Source organism: Colobus angolensis, unplaced genomic scaffold (genome assembly GCF_000951035.1).
Source record: "Colobus angolensis palliatus isolate OR3802 unplaced genomic scaffold, Cang.pa_1.0 Scaffold68, whole genome shotgun sequence".
Taxonomy (NCBI): domain Eukaryota; kingdom Metazoa; phylum Chordata; class Mammalia; order Primates; family Cercopithecidae; genus Colobus; species Colobus angolensis.
Genome location: NW_012120487.1, coordinates 4,227,023 through 4,233,356, shown reverse-complemented (window position 1 = coordinate 4,233,356; position 6,334 = coordinate 4,227,023).

Below are 6,334 nucleotides of genomic sequence, written 5' to 3'. Positions count from 1 at the left end.
TGTTTGTGGTGATGTTGGTGTAAACATACCTACTGCACTGCCAATCGTCAAAATTTTTTTTTTTTTTGAGACGGACTTCCACTCGTCGTCCAGGCTGGAGCACAGTGGCATGATCTTGGCACTCCAGATCATTGCAACCTCCGCCTCTTGTGTTCAAGTGATTCTCCTGCCTCTGCTTCCCAAGTAGCTAATATTACAGGCGTGCGCCACCATGCCCAGCTAATTTTTAGTAGTGACGGGGTTTCACCATGTGTTGGCCATGCTGGTCTGGAACTCCCAACCTCAGGTGATCTGCCTGCCTTGGCCTCCCAAAGGGCTGGGATTACAAGCATGAGCCACCACGCCCGGCCCAGTCATATAAAATTATAGCACATACAATTATATATGGTACATATTATAAAAGTTTAAAAGTTAAAAAAACGAGAAAGTTTATAAAAGTACAGTAAGCTGTTAATTATTGAAAAAAGACTATTTTAAATAATAAACAATGTAGCCCAAGTGTGGTGTTTATAAAGTCTGCAGTAGTGTACATTCATGCACCACTTACTTACTCACTGATTCACCCCGAGCAACCTCCAGTCCTGCAAGCTCCCTTCATGGTAACTACAGGTATACTGTTTTTATCTTTTACACTGTTTTCTGTGTTTAGATGCACAAATACAAGCACTGTGTTACAACTGCCCAGGATATTCAACACAGTAACACGCTGTCCAGGTCTGTAGCCTAGAAGCAACAATACCATCTAGGTTTGTGCAATTACATTCTGTGATATTCCATGAGGACGAAATTCGCAATTCATGCTTGTAAGTGGGATGTATCTGGTCTAGAGGATAAGAAGTCAGCTATCTGAACAAAGTGGAGAAGAGAGCTGCAGGGCAGAAATAATAGCACAAAAAGACTTGAGACAGGAAAGAACTTGGCATTTTAGAAGGCACAAAGACAGCCCATGAGGCTAAACGGTTGATTCAAATGAAAAGGCAGAAAGCCAACTCATCCCTGTTAAGGAGTCTGGGTTTTATGCTCTGCATTACAGGAAGCTATTAAAGTTTTAAGTAGGGGAATGACATCAATTTACTTATTCACCTTAATTTAACTGCTGTGTGACGAATGGATTATATAGGGTTAAACATGGAAGTTAGTCTCCAGCACCAATTGCTTCTGGTTTGTCTAACGCATAAAAATGCTGCATCTTGGCTGGGCGCGGTGGCTCACGCCTGTAATCCTAGCACTTTGGGAGGCTGAGGCGGGTGGGTAGCCTGAGTTCAGGAATTCGAAACCAGCCTGGGCAGGATGGTGAAACTCCGTCTCTACTAAAAATACAAAATTTAAATGAGCATGCGGATGTGCCCCTGTAGTCCCAGCTACTCAGGAGGCTGAGGCAGGAGAATCACTAGAACCCAGGAGGCGGAGGTTACAGTGAGCCAAGATTGCACCATTGCACTCCAGCCTGGGCAACAGAGTAAGACTGTGTCAAAAAACAAAAAACAAAAAACAAACAACAAAAAAAGCTGTCAATATGCTAAGTTATAATTAGGTACTAAGACTCAATGAATGGGTATTTCATGTTCTTTGTTCTTCACAAAAAATCAGAAATCCAGTTCATTAAAATCCATGCCCAGGACCAGGATTTCTTACTTCAAGTATATCTTCAAAGCCATTAACTCAAAGTTTAAGAAAGAGTCCTGAGAGCAGGACTTGCAAAAACAGCTCATCTGAAAATGCCTTACTAGAATAGCACCTGTCTCACAACCAGAAATAAGAATGCCGGCCAGGCGTGGTGGCTCACGCCTGTAATCCCAGCACTTCGGGAGGCTGAGGCGGGCGGATCACCTGGAGGTCAGGAGTTCGAGACCAGCTTCAACATGGCGAAATCTCATCTCTACTAAAAATACAAAATTAGCCGGGCATGGTGGTGCATGCCTGCAATCCCAGCTACTTGGGAGGCTGAGGCAGGAGAATTGCTTGAACCTGGGAGTTGGAGGTTGTGGTGAGCTGAGATCGTGCCATTGCACTCCAGCCTGGGCAACAAGAGTGAAACTACATCTCAAAAAAAAAAAAAAAAAAAAGGATGCCTATGAATTATTCTTCCTTGTGTCAAGATAACACTACAGATAGTGATGAGTGTAAGCAAGACCAAACCTCTTCCCTTCCCTACACCTTGCACACTGTAAAGTTGTAGCTGTTAATTTATAATGTGTTTACCAAGTTCAATTAAGCTTTTTTTTTTTTCTTTTTTTTATTTTGAGACGGAGTCTGGCTCTGCCGCCCAGGCTGGAGTGCAGTGGCCGGATTTCAGCTCACTGCAAGCTCCGCCTCCCAGGTTCATGCCATTCTCCTGCCTCAGCCTCCGGAGTAGCTGAGACTACAGGCGCCCGCCACCTCGCCCGGCTAGTTTTTTGTATTTTTTAGTTGAGACGGGGTTTCACCGTGTTAGCCAGGATGGTCTCGATCTCCTGACCTCGTGATCCGCCCGTCTCGGCCTCCCAAAGTGCTGGGATTACAGGCTTGAGCCACCGCGCCCGGCCTCAATTAAGCTTTGCAGAGGGGATCACCATTCTGCATTGTTTCAAAGCTGAAGGCCTGGCTCTAATTCTGGGGTTGGCAGAATGCAGCCTATTCCTGCACCTCATCTGGGTAATGCTGGAAGCCAATCTCAATGTCTTTCTGATAGCACAGTCCAGGTTTCTCAATTCACACACAACACTTCAAACTTGCTTTTGGGTCCTAGCTGACCAGATCAGCTACTGTGGTGGCTGCCAGTGAGAAGGTGAACTTTTTTTGCATAGCCAACCAAATCTTCTCACAGGCATTCAGAGTACACAGTGCCATGACAAGACTCTTAGGGAGGCCCCTTAGTTATGTTCCTCAACTTCTTTTTCTCAGTGCTAACAGATGTGGAGCCCACAAGCACAAATATTAGAGAAGGGGTTCAAAGCAAATAGGTGCTGCTCCTTCATCGCCATCAGTTTTAGATGCTTAAAACATGTGCCTATTGCTAACACTCCTTCACTCAAAGAGAAAACAAACTTTCTACGGGAAGCACCGGAAGATGACTAAATGTGCCAGTGAACAGTAATTCTTCTCAAGAAACAGAAGTGTAACGTAAAGGTAATCTCGACCATACTTTTATGAAAAAACTGTATGTGAAGAAATGATAAATGGCTTCAGTCAGTTAATAACATTAATCAGATGCATCCAGCTATTGTCCTAAGGCAGTGCCAGACTGGGAGCAGTGACTCAGGCCTATAATCCCAGTACTTTGGAAGGCTGAGGCAGGAGAATCTCGAGGCCAGGAGTTTCAGGCCAGCCTGGGCAATATAGTGAGACTCCATCTCTACAAAAAACCAAAACATTAGCTGGACATGGTTGAGCGCACCTGCAGTCAATCCCAGCTACTCCGGAGACTGAGGTGGGAAAAATCACTTGAGCGCAGGAGTCTGAGCTTACGGTGATCCAGCCCGGGTGACACAGCCAGACCCGGTCTCCAAAACAAAAGCTTGTGCCTAACTGCTCAGTGTGATAAAGCAAACAAAAACAATGTGGATAATTAAAATGTGCAAATAAATCTCAAACCCTTTTTGTAATTCACTGGTGCCTCTGATGGAAGAAGGTTGTAAAAGCAGGAAATAGGTTGTAAAGGGACTTATCTGGATGCTCTGTATCTATGCTAAAGAGCAAGGAAACAGCAAAAGGACAAATGAAGAGCATTAAGTCTAGAAAATCGTGCCTGGACAATCCATCTCTGAATAACCAGCAAGTGCCCAATACGACTTCTAATTTCTCAGGAAACAAAAATGTACCAAACCTGTATTTTACAAGTTTGGGAAGGGATCATCTACCAATGGTTCCAAAACCTGCTAGTGCATCAGAGTCACTTGGAGAACCTGTTACAAATTATACATAGCCAGGTATGGTGACCCACACCTGTAACCCCAGCACTTTGGGGGGCCGAGGTGGGAGGATCATTAGAGCCCAGTTTGAGACCAGCCTGGGCAACATGCCAAAAACCCATCTCTACAAAAAAAAAAAAAAAAAAAAAATACAAAAATTAGCCAGGTGTGGTGGCGTGTGCCTGTAGTCTCAGCTCCTTGGGAGGACTGCTTGAGCCTGAGAGGTGGAGGTTGCAGTGAGCCGTCATTGCACCACCGTCCTCCAGTCTGGGAGATGGAGTGAGACCCTGTCTCAAAAATTTCTGTTTCTCCTCTCCCACTCTGATATGATAAGGGTCTCCATTACTAATAAACATCCAGAGCCCTAGGTAATTGTGCTCTGGTTGTCCTGGCCTCTGAGAACTACTGATCTACCAACACTCCCATGGTGGGGAAAATGGGGATTAGAAGAGACGAGTGAGCAGAGTGAGCCATGATCACACCACTGCACTACAACCTGGGAGACAGAGAAAGACCGTCTCAAAAAAAAGAAGAAGAAAAAAAGAGTACAGAAGGACAGGTCAAATCGTCCTCTGTCTCTTCCCGCCCAGTAAAAGAGCAGTTGATATTTAAAAGAAAAAATTTTAAAAATAAAAATATAATAAAAATTTAAAAACCAAAGAGTGGTTAAATTCGCATAGGTAAATTTAACATTACTTGAAGGATATTAACCTAAAATCCAACTTTTCTTGTGTCCACAAATTTTAAAATTAAGGCTTAAAAAATTAGTTGAGATTACACCAAGACGCATTTACACGCATTTCATCAGTTGACTCCATGACTGCTACCCACTGCTTTTGTAAGCAGAGATAGCCACCAACTATTTTTGTGACTTATGCTGAAGAGACGTACTCTCTCTCGTTTACCACTTCCAGTCTCAAGACCTTAGGCAGCTCTCCTTTTGACTACAGTATCACCCACTTTATCCGTGGGATACTCTCCAAGAAGCCCACTGTGTATCTCAAACTGTGGATAGTACCACATATACCTACACATACATACCTATGATAAAGTTTAATTTATGGATCAGGCACAGTAAGAAATTAGGAACAATATTGGTAAAACAGTAAGTTTGTCTTTTTTTTTTTTTTGAGACAGAATCTTACTCTGTTGCCCAGGCTGGAGTGCGGTGGTGTGATCTCAGCTCACTGCAACCTCTGCCTTCTGGGTTCAAGCGATTCTCCAGCCTCACGCTCCCAAGTAGTTGGGATTACAAGTGTGCATCACCATGCCTGGCTAATCTTTGTCTTTTTAGTAGAGACGGGGTTCACCATGTTGGCCACACCGGTCTCAAACTCCTGACCTCCAGTGATCCACCTGCCTTGGCCTCCTGAAGTGCTGGGATTACAGGTGTGAGCCACCATTCCCGGTAAATACAATTTTGTAAATTGTATTTACAAAAGTTATAACAATAGATTGTAATAAAAGTTATGCGAGGCTGGGCGCAGTGACTCACGCCTGTAATCCCAGCACTTTGGGAGGCCGAGACGGGTGGATCACCTGAGGTCGGGAGTTCAAGACCAGCCTGATCAACATGGAGAAACCCCATCTCTACTAAAAATACAAAATTAGCCAGGCATGGTGGCACATGCCTGTAATCCCAGCTACTCGGGAGGCTAAGGCGGGATAATTGCTTGAACCCAGGAGGAAGAGGTTGCAGTGAGCTGAGAATGCATCATTGCACTCTAGCCTGGGTAACAAGAGTGAAACTCCATCTCAAAAAAAAAAAAAAAAAAAGAAAAAAGAAAAAAATTATGTGAATGTGGTATCTCTCTCTCAAAATACCTTCTTGCACCATAGTGTGTGGGTATGTGACATGGCAGAAACGGTGGATAAGGGGGATTACTATACTTTAGTTAAGTGTTGCTCCTTTTTAAAAATCAATGCTTCTTTATGAAGATTTGTATGCAGGGGATCTGTGACCTCAATGCTTACTACTCTGTGAAATCATACAGTTTTACATCACATGATAAACACCAATAGTAGGGAGCGAGTCTTCTAGTACTGAAGAGATTCCCTATAAAGAACACTCACAGAAAGTTTGTGTTAGCTAAACTTCAAATATCTGAAAGTATTTCAACTTGTTGGGTTTTGCATTCAAAAGGATAAGATTCTTTTGTTTCTTCCTGGTTAAGCTTTTCAGAAATTTCAAATCCCACAGCCAAGCTTGAACATATCTAGCCCATATCTAAATCAAGAGATTACAGCTATTGTTTGGTTTTAAAAGCTTTGGTGCTATCAAGCCTAAGTACATGATTAAATGATATTAAATGTCAAACAATAAAAAATACTTCCCACAGGCGTATATATATATAGAGAGAGAGGTATTTTAAAATAATTAAACACAACTATTTTAAAAGATATGGGGAATACTTACATAATCAACTCTAACTTTAGCCCTTCAC